Source organism: Saccoglossus kowalevskii, chromosome 17, assembly GCF_978046115.1.
Source record: "Saccoglossus kowalevskii chromosome 17, keSacKowa6.1, whole genome shotgun sequence".
Taxonomy (NCBI): Eukaryota; Metazoa; Hemichordata; class Enteropneusta; family Harrimaniidae; genus Saccoglossus; species Saccoglossus kowalevskii.
In genome coordinates, this window is record NC_140657.1 from 29,370,782 (window position 1) to 29,380,944 (window position 10,163).

The 10,163-nt window shown below is 36.6% G+C and overlaps 1 long non-coding RNA gene across 1 annotated transcript; it reads left to right on the forward strand.

The window, feature by feature from the left end:
• The first annotated feature begins 5,122 nt into the window (after nt 1-5,122).
• Nucleotides 5,123-5,893, forward strand: LOC146733284 (uncharacterized). Its single transcript, XR_014926780.1, has 2 exons — nt 5,123-5,222; nt 5,448-5,893. It is a non-coding gene; the product is annotated as an uncharacterized LOC146733284 (long non-coding RNA).
• The last annotated feature ends 4,270 nt before the right edge of the window (nt 5,894-10,163 follow it).

Consider the following 10,163-nt stretch of genomic DNA (forward strand, 5'->3'; position numbering starts at 1 on the left):
AAAAGAAAATCATTGAAACATTGACAGGTAATTCGAAAAATCCTTTAGAAATTCATAGCACAGAAACATTACACGATGCAAATAAAAGTACACATCATAAAAACAAGTTACGAACTTACAGAAAAATTAAAACAGAATTTGCATATAAAAAAATATATCACCACAATCAAAAATCTAAAACATAGTGCTGCGCTAAGGCGAAACTCGGAATAAGGGCTCATACCCTTAAAATGGAAAGGGGTAGATATAATAACTTTATAGCTGAAGACTAAATTTGCCCAGTTTGTGACAACTAGAAAATTGAGAACGAAAAACAACTTCTCAATTGTAATCTATACATGGAGGAACGAAATAATCATGATTAAAATATTAAATACAATAAAATCAACTTTAGGACGGACGATGAACACCTAACAGATATACTAAGAAGTTAAAATGACAAAATAATCATTGAGCTAGGAAAATTCGTCCACATCTGTTTCAGGTTACGACAAGAAAAAAAAACTAAAATACCAGATGTCTAAACCAATCACAAAATAATTTGTTTTTCTTTACATTCAAATGTTTGTGATTTTATTATTGTTACACATTGCTTATTTTTGTTACTTTATTGTATATAATCTTATAGCTGAAGACTGAATTTGCTCAGTTTGTGACAACTAGAAAATTGTGAACGAAAAACAATATCTTCTCATTTGTAATCTATACAATAAGAAACAAAAAAAAATCATGATTAAAATATTAAATACAATAAAATCAACTTTAGGACAGATGATGAACACCTAACAGGTATACTAAAAAAGTTAAAATGACAAAACAGTGAACGAAAAACAATATCTTCTCATTTGTAATCTATACAATAAGAAACAAAAAAAATCATGATTAAAATATTAAATACAATAAAATCAACTTTAGGACAGATGATGAACACCTAACAGGTATACTAAAAAGTTAAAATGACAAAACAATCATTGAGCTAGGAACATTCGTCCACATCTGATTCAGGGCACGATAAGAAAAAAAAAATCCTAAAATGCCAAATGCCTAAACCAACCACCAAATATTTTTTTTTTGCTTTACATTCACATGTTTGTGATTTTATTATTGTTACACTTTGCTGGTTTTTTGTTACTTCGTTGTATTTCCAACCAAGATCCCACGCATGAATACGGTTTCAATTTTAATTATTATTGTGCAAATTAGATGGTTGGATATTGACATCATGGTCAGTTTACCACCTCAGTTATCACATCGTGCTTTGTAAATATTTGAAAAGCTCAGTGGTCACAGATAGTGTTGCTAACGCAGCACACGCACGCACTCTTTCGAAGGGGGAACTAGCCATGTTGTGTACGGCCGCAGTGAGTTGAATTGAAAAGCCCGCTTCAAGTTGTGTACGTAGAGTAATAGATTATTATAAATTATATTAGACATAATCATAATCGCAATCAAGAAGCAGATCTTTCCTCACCGATAAAATAGCTACTTATTGCTGACCCGTGTTTACCATGTTGTTAGGACAATTTGATTCATGGCATTATTCAATACAGGAGTTATGAAACGCGATCAGACCCCATTAAAACAATATCACGCGTCGTGCGTTACTTCAATAATAACACCCAGCTGATTTGAAGACTATATAGTTGTGTCTTCAATTATTATTTCAAAGGCGAATATCTTTCACGTATACACTATAAACATTACAAACGGTAACATCGGTGTAAAGTATTTATTTCGAGAGCAAGTCAACACTGTTCATAATGAAAGAATCGACAAAAATGGCAAAATAAAAGAAATATCTAATCATTCGAACTACAACGTGCATACATACATACAGTATTTTGAGGATCGTCGATTGATATTACGCCATATTGCAAGTGATACTATTATGAATGAAAGTGTTAACGAAATGTAATGTGCACGCACGCATTTCTCGTCCACCGGTGCCCCAGTCACGTCAAACAGTCGATTTACGAGAGTTTAAACAATGCGGTCAGGATATTATAATTGTATAGTGGAATCTGTCTAATGGATATGCGAGTGCTCTCTGTACATCTTGGGAATAATCAAAACTTAGCGCATTTTATTAAACATGAATTAGCATACAAAGTGTATGCCATTATTACTGGTCGATGTTCGCCATTGAAAATGCGTACGTGTTTACCGTCAAAGAACAAACTACGCACCATCTCTATAATATGAAACATTTACGATTTCTTGACCCGCTTCCAGTTTGCTTATTGAATCTACAATGATAATAATAAAAATTCCACTCCTTCTTTCCAATATAACTGTTTATTTTAAATTAGTGGTAAAGACATAATCGAGTATAATTTATAAGCGGAGTCTGAATTTGTCAATGGTATACGTTATTATACGTACTGTGATTCAGTAGTTTGTTGGTAAAAATGACAAGTTTGGTATTAAAATATGTATAATTTCCAAATTTGGTTAATTTTGTCTTAGAAATATGGGTCAATTTCTCGAGCTAGTAACTACAATTGTCTCTTTGTAGCCAAGCCATGGCCGTTACCTCGAACAGGAGATCGCCTATAATGTTTCTTTTTTGTCGTTGATCGTGGAAATTTGAATCTGGTGGTGTGGTTAGTTGAGTGATTTCTTTTGCCAGGCTGCTAAGGATGTCAGCGTAATTTGTGACGAATCATAGTGCTTCATTTAATTTGGTTTTGAACCATTTGAAGAGAAACTCGTTGTTTGAAGCATCGGCTATGGCTCTCAATGTTTTTGAGGTTGACTCTGTTTTTCAAATGGGTCAATGTATTTAATACATTCTGTTGCACGTTCGAGCGGGGTCAGCCCCTTGTCATAGGACCTTTCAAATGTAACGTTCGTTCTTGCCTCTTCTAGTATTTCGAAATCGTGGATACTCGAAATGCTGTTTAAAAAAACGATGAATGATAGTTTGCTGAGTACTGCCATTTTATTAGTGAAGAGAGAATGAACTGAATACTTAGTTTTGATGTTTGACTGAGTAAAGATTGAATCCTAAAATTTCGCGATTTCGGTCGGTTTTCCAGTTATTGTAAAATAAACCTTCAAAACTAAACTATTGATTGATGCATTACATTCGAGCGGTACACTGAATTACCGATGATATAAAAACGATCAGAGTGGTGGAATGTTTCTCGTCTACATCGATCACAGATATAGATCGACGGCGTGCACAGTCTTTGATTCGGCCTGAATTGAGACAAGGCGTCATACACCCTTGAGGTGTGCCTTTTTAGACAAGTGAATTGGTGACGGACTGGAATCATCATACTGCCTGGGTCAGATTCATGTTGACTGAATCAAGTTGACCCAGTTTTTATCCCCCAAATAGTCAATTTCGAGTATAATCGTAACATTGACACGGAGAACGCGTCATTACGAGATTGAACGTGTTTTATTTCAAATCCCTCCGCTGCGGGCCATGTTTTTTTTAATGACGTGGAAAATGACGGTAGTATTTTAGCAAAGGCTAATTGATAAAAATAATTTAAGCACAGTCACTCTACTAGGAGTCACTCTACTAGGACGGTTAGGAAGCTCTATTGGTTAAAGGTGTGAACGAGCAGCTTCTGAGAACCTATGCTGGTCTCAAAAACTATGACGTATTTGTCATTGGAATGCACTATTTTTCACCATTATTTATTGCGTTCGATGTTGCTCGAGAAGACCCTCGAGAAGACCGTGAACTTTTTTAAATTGTGCTTTATTTTTACATCAAACTACAATCTCAACTGAACTGTGACTAGGAGTGATATTGTATTTTTCAGATGAGCATTCTTTTGCAATCTTGAAGATGCTTTACTCGAGAAAAACGGTGTTTTGTTGACAGTCTCTTTGTCTTGATCTCTAACAGTCTTTCGGTCCGTAAAATAAACCCCTCACTCAGTTTAGAAACAATTTTATCGCTAAAAACATTGATGTCTGCAAACCTTTACAATATTCCTTTGTCCATTCTCGTATTTTTTGTGTGTTTTTAGAGTCACTTTATGGCGAAGTTTTGCATGTTTTCGTCTATGGAGGTGGTCGCCGTGTTGCTTTATTGCATAGTTTTCATAGGAGGTAATTGGACAAAAGAGATTTTTGATTGTCGTGCTTTCATATCCCTCCATTCGCTTTATTTGACGACTGATACAAATCCCGTTCAACATGTTTTGATTCAGTCGAGACAGGGGCGACTTTTGGGGGAAATTCACTAATATAGTATTCTATTAACTATTTATAATTTCAGAATGCCATACAAGACAGCAAGATTTTCTCGCGAAAAACGTGTATATACAAAGCATGTTCATTTCCGCATTTGAGACTGCTCTTCGTTGAAAGGTCAAAGTGCCATGTATTGCAATGCTTTGTGGGGGAAAATGACGCAACTCTCGCACTGTCTCATGATTTATCGCGTGTTTTCCGTCGCCTGTTTAATGCTAATGACTTCTTAACTCGTTAACACCTCTCTTGTTTCAATGTTTATGGAGACAAGGGTGGGTACAATAGAATGACGCGGCGCTTCCTAACCGTCCTAGTAGAGTGACTGTGGTTTAAGTCAGTGAATTGACTGATAGTGTCGGGGTCAACAGAATGTCGAGTCATGTTATCAGTATCCCATACACGCAGGTCGAAATTCACGCTTTCAACTTGAAACTCGATATCCCTCAGGCTGTTTGTGAGTGTTCATGTTTTAGATAACATAAATATACCAACATCTGTTGTTTATCATCTACGTGGGAGGTCTATTTCACGTTGGGAACACTTAGGACTAGACACGCCTTACATTTAATCTTGTGATTGAGTTCAGACTGGCATTCACAAGTGTGCTTCGGAATGATACACATCGCTTATATCAAACACCGTTGATATTCGCGAGTGGAACGCGTTGGGCCACTTTCTGTCTGAAATACCCTTACCACGAAGACTATTATGACTCGTACGGTAGTCATGTCATGGAATTTATAAGATTTCTCGTACGTGGATCTACAATCATCAAATACTTTCAAGCCATGTGTTGCCAATACGTCCTGTATGACTCGTAGTGTCCATGAGATGAACTTTTCACGGAAGGTCAAACTTGGTCTACCGCCTTTGAATCTTTGGCAAGAAGCGAGGACATATTTTCTTCGTCGGGGGGGGGGGGGGGAAACGAAAATCGCTACGTTACACCGTAAACTCATTCCGTGTGATGATTATGTATGTCAAAAGTTATTCTGTGAAACGATCAGGTAATTATACATTTTAACTCATAGTAGCGTAGTCCGCCATTTTTTGAAAAACAAACTGTACGTCGATCAACCGATTTTGCATACTTTGCATTTTAGCGGATTGATGACCGCAGTTTTACGGGATAATTCATACTATTAAATTTTCAACACATAACTTATACTTTCTTTATATAACTATCGGTTTTTAATATTATCCTCTCTTTCTCTCTCTTTCTTGTACGACAGATGAGCGATTCTGATTATAGTGATGGAATAAAAAAAAAAGTGTACAGACTGCTTGACTCATTGAAAGGAAGTAAGAAATGTAAAAATAAACAACATATGTATATATAGAATGAATTATTTTTTATTGATCAATGTTTACTATTATTGGCTTTTCTCGTTTCTGTGTTTTAATCGAATCGTTTATGTACTCGTATTTTTTGTGGCATTAAAAATAAATTTAACCACGCCGCACATTTACATGTATCTACGTATTTTTCGAGGTGTTAACAAAGAAATATTTAATCACGCTAAACATTTATACACTACGCAACTATTTTCCTTACTCACATCGTATGTTTTTTTGTGACGTTAAAAAAATACTCAACCATGTCATAAATATATACTCCATGTCAATATTTCATTCTTGTTTACTTCTTTTGTGCAATAAACTCCATTAGTTTTCAAAATGACGTGTATTTATTAACGTGTGTGTGTGTGTGTGTGTGAGCGCCCTCTACGAAACATTCTGAAAAATCTTTCGTCCACGCCTGTCCAATTAAAAAATAATTAAAAATAATTAAAAATAATTAAAAATAATTAAAAAATAATTAAAAAAAATGATGGTAATTTATGCAAATGTATTCACGATGACCTCGACACGACCTCGTATTCACATCTATTTTATGTATGCAAATGTATTCACAATATCCCATTGTGACGTCATCCTCATTCAAATGATCCCCTTTAAGGCATTGCTCCTCATTTATGCTAATTTATGCACGAATTCCCATTGTGACGTCATTATTTATGCTAAAGCTGGACTATAGGGACGACCATGAGGGCGCTGTTCGTATGACGTCATCGCATCCGATTATGAACAGCGCCCTCATGGTCGTCCCTATAGTCCAACTTAAACTACTTATGGTTATAGTTTTTATTGTTTGCATCCTTGTAATCGTTTTAGAGGGTCTATGGTTTAACCATAGACAGTATAGTAGTATAGTAACACCAATGTCAAACGCCGTATGCCCAACGTAAGCAGGGCTGGAATATTATGATGAGCAAGTAAACAATGACGTCATATTTACTTCCATGCGATGTCACTAATTAATTGAATAAAATGAAAAGTTAGTTTCAGACGGCAGTAATGTTTCCGTACATGTTATATTCAGTCTGTACCCCGTTTTCGACAAAATATTTGAATATTTTTGTTTTCATAGTGCACGAATCTTATTATGTTATTGTTTACCGACTATGCTCGTTTTTTATTTTTCTCTGCCACGCATTTCTTTTCAAACAGACTTTGAATCCGTATGTTCTCTCGTCTGTCACCATCTTGACAATAGCTCACACTCTTTCAACCGGAATTCATGTTTAAGGTTGTACCCCGTTTTCGTCAAAATACTCGAATATTTTAGTATTCATGATGCATGAATCTTCTTATTATGTTATTTTCCACCGACGGCCATTTAGAATACCCATGGAATACCGTAGGTGACTCTCATCAACGAAATTACGCAGTCCGCTTCATTGATTGTTTAGTTTGATAATTTATAAACATATATTCAGTGTGAGACTGTTGCTTTCAAGTTGTGTGAATACAAAGATGATTTAAACTTGTCCCTTCCGTTACCAACGTATTCAATATACGGAAATAGCATGTGTGTGCGTTTGCGTGAGTGAAAGATGCAGGCGAAATTTCTCGTCAGTTCTATCATGGAACTATAAACCCCAGGAAGAACAACGAAACTAAGAGGATTAAAAAAACCTTTGTCTTAGTTTATCTTACAGTGCTTTCGCTTTTGTTTCCACGACATTAGTCATACTCCATGTTAGTTGCCGCCGATACGCCCGTATCAACCGCTTTGCTGGAAACGGAAAACTTGAAAAAAAAATGTCCTATCTGCGCAGTAAAATATTTCGTTCACTACGCATGCGCAAACAAGTCGGTCTGCAGGGTGACCTTCAGTGTACCGGAAATCATGCAACGGGTCGGAGTTTTAGCGAGTTTTCATAATTTTTAATGTCGTTTTTAGATTACTTCTTGTTTTTTTCAACCCTCGAAAAAATAAGGTTGCGAAAGTTTGCGAAACATGGGGTTTGGTGAGCTGTTTGTTGTTGCGATATCCCGACTAATTCCGTGTTTCCCTTCGATCGCCAGAAGTGGCAATGTGTTTTTTTTCCCGTTGAATGTCGATCATTTATCAGTGTTTTTGTCTTGGCGCCATTGTTTTTTTATGCTATAACCGGCACAACTCGGTCACGTGATCTCCCGGAGTCGTCCGATTGACTCCGAAAATGACCGATAGTCGGAGATAAACGTTCATTTGCGTAAATCGGCTTATTTTTTAATGCGACAAAATAAACAGTCAAAATAAACATTCGACATCGCGGCAACTATCATAGTTCAAAGGAAACGAAGTGGTTGTTCTTCCTGGGGTTTATAGTTCCATGGTTCTATTTATTTCGAACGCGCGTGGTCGGCGCCTTTGATTGCGTTTATTTTGTTCTTTCATTCGCGAAATCTATCACTGACACAGTTTATTTTGTCATGTCTCACAACTGAATGTCCAAGCTGACTATGTTTTGGCTGTATATAGTTTTGTGGACAAGGGAGGTCATCTTGGTTGCCTAATTAACTAATTAAAATACCTGTCAGGCATCTCTACCTTAACGAGAAATCGAAATAAATATTTAGTTTATGTTAACGGTTAGTTTAAAACAGCTTAACTTTTTTCCAGCCTACCCTGCTACAATAGAATCGCTGGAGTTGCTTGTCCTTCCTACTATATTGTCTATGGTTTAACTCCGGGGTTACGTCCAAACGCCACCCTCTTGACTGGAGATCTGTGTTAGAAAATAAACCTTTGTTGTTGCGGTGTACGCAAGAAGATGAACTACTTATGTTTTTAACATCACTTCATCTATTAACAATTCACCCCTAGACGTGATAATTTCATTTCAATAGTAAAAATCCGTTCTCAAAAATCCAAATAATCACAACCTCACCAAAATTCATTTTCTATTCTTACCCACAAGCCACACCCAGACCATTCATCAAAACGAGTGGTCTGTGGTATACTAGTACTATGACCCATGCCGAGGACTTCCTGTTTGTAATGCTATATGATAAATCACGTGAAATCAAAGACAATTGTCTTTGGTGAAACCAAATGAAAATCATTCTAAAATAACGTACTTATACCCAATTGATTCTGGGGAAAAATGACATTTGCAATAATAATCGACGGGTAGTAACGTTCGGTTGACAAAATAGACGATACAACAGTACTGATTGGACCTACATGAATGCTACTCTATTTCACATAACCAAATGTTGTTGTTTTTTGCTGTTGTACATTATCTTCGGTAATAACTCCGAAAGTGAAGTCTTATATCTTCAGCAGAACGTAGCCGTTAAAACTTGCAAAACGAGTCTGTTTCGATCCATCATCGCTTAAGCAGCATACAATTTATTTATTTTTTGACTCATTTTAAAAAATACGAACGGTGTCAATATTTAAAACTGCATTTTGTCTGTCTCTAGCGTGCCTCAGAATGATATAGATCTTGGCCGATCGTATTTTTACAAAGGACCTGAATGTACAGCACTAATTTCACCCAACCTCCTGCTCGCTTCTGCTTTTCGATTATCATTTTTAATCGCTTTTGCAACCGCCTGTTGAATAATTTTCGCTTATTTTTTCGAGCGCGCGAACCCAGAAATATCGCCCGTCTGCATGCTCGCATTTTAAATACATGGCCGTGGCATCAATATGTTCCTGGTGTATCTGCTCTCTGCCCTAAGGAGTTAGCATTGCCTGTATCACGTAATTGTCTCGATAATCATGTTGTTGAAACGATATAGCAGCCCTGGATTCAAACGGAACACAGTCCCGCTGTACGTTCGCGAACGAAACAAAGTATGATGGTTTGGAAGTGTCGTTCGAAATTAAATAATGGTTAATACTCATTGAATCCTCAAACTTTAGCACTAAAACAACCATTTCGACAACTCATGTGCCAGTGTTCAGTGTTTGAACAAGCGGTCAGTGTTTTTAATAAGCGAGTGAGAGAAAAAAGGGATAAAAACATGGTCGTGTTTCCGGTCGGAAATTAAGTGATATGTTATAAAATGTTATAAAAGCGAAATATTGGGCGAAATGAGTATTGATGCCCATTTATAGCTTGACATGCGTCACCAAATGGGGACATGGTTAGAGTTGGTAGTACCATTATAGTTCCATGGTAGTACCATGGAACTATTATAGTTCCATGGTAGTACCATGGAAGGTACTAAGCCATGGTAGTACCAGTACTAGTATACGCGGGGAGGGAGTCCAGAGAGGGAACAGCCAGCATCCCTTTTACGGGAAAACCTGAAATATCGACGGATTTGTTTCGTTCTCACATGTAATATTAGGTTTTGCGGGCTTCTGAGTTCAAAAATGATGACTAAATCAGCTAAAAAGCAAGCGTTTAGAAACATACCTATTCAGAAGTTGGTTTGCCAGTACTTAATCCATTTTTAACACCTAGGCTACTCTATTGACATTGGTTGTTTATTGCATGGATTTGGCACTTGAGGTAGCTGATAAGCCGTGTCGAAAACGTGCACAAAGCGACCATTCTGTGCACGTTTTCGACACGGATTAAAAACCAGTTGTAAGCACAAATTTTCATATGTACAACAAAAAGTCGTCCAAAATGCATAGGATAGTGCAATATTCAAAGATT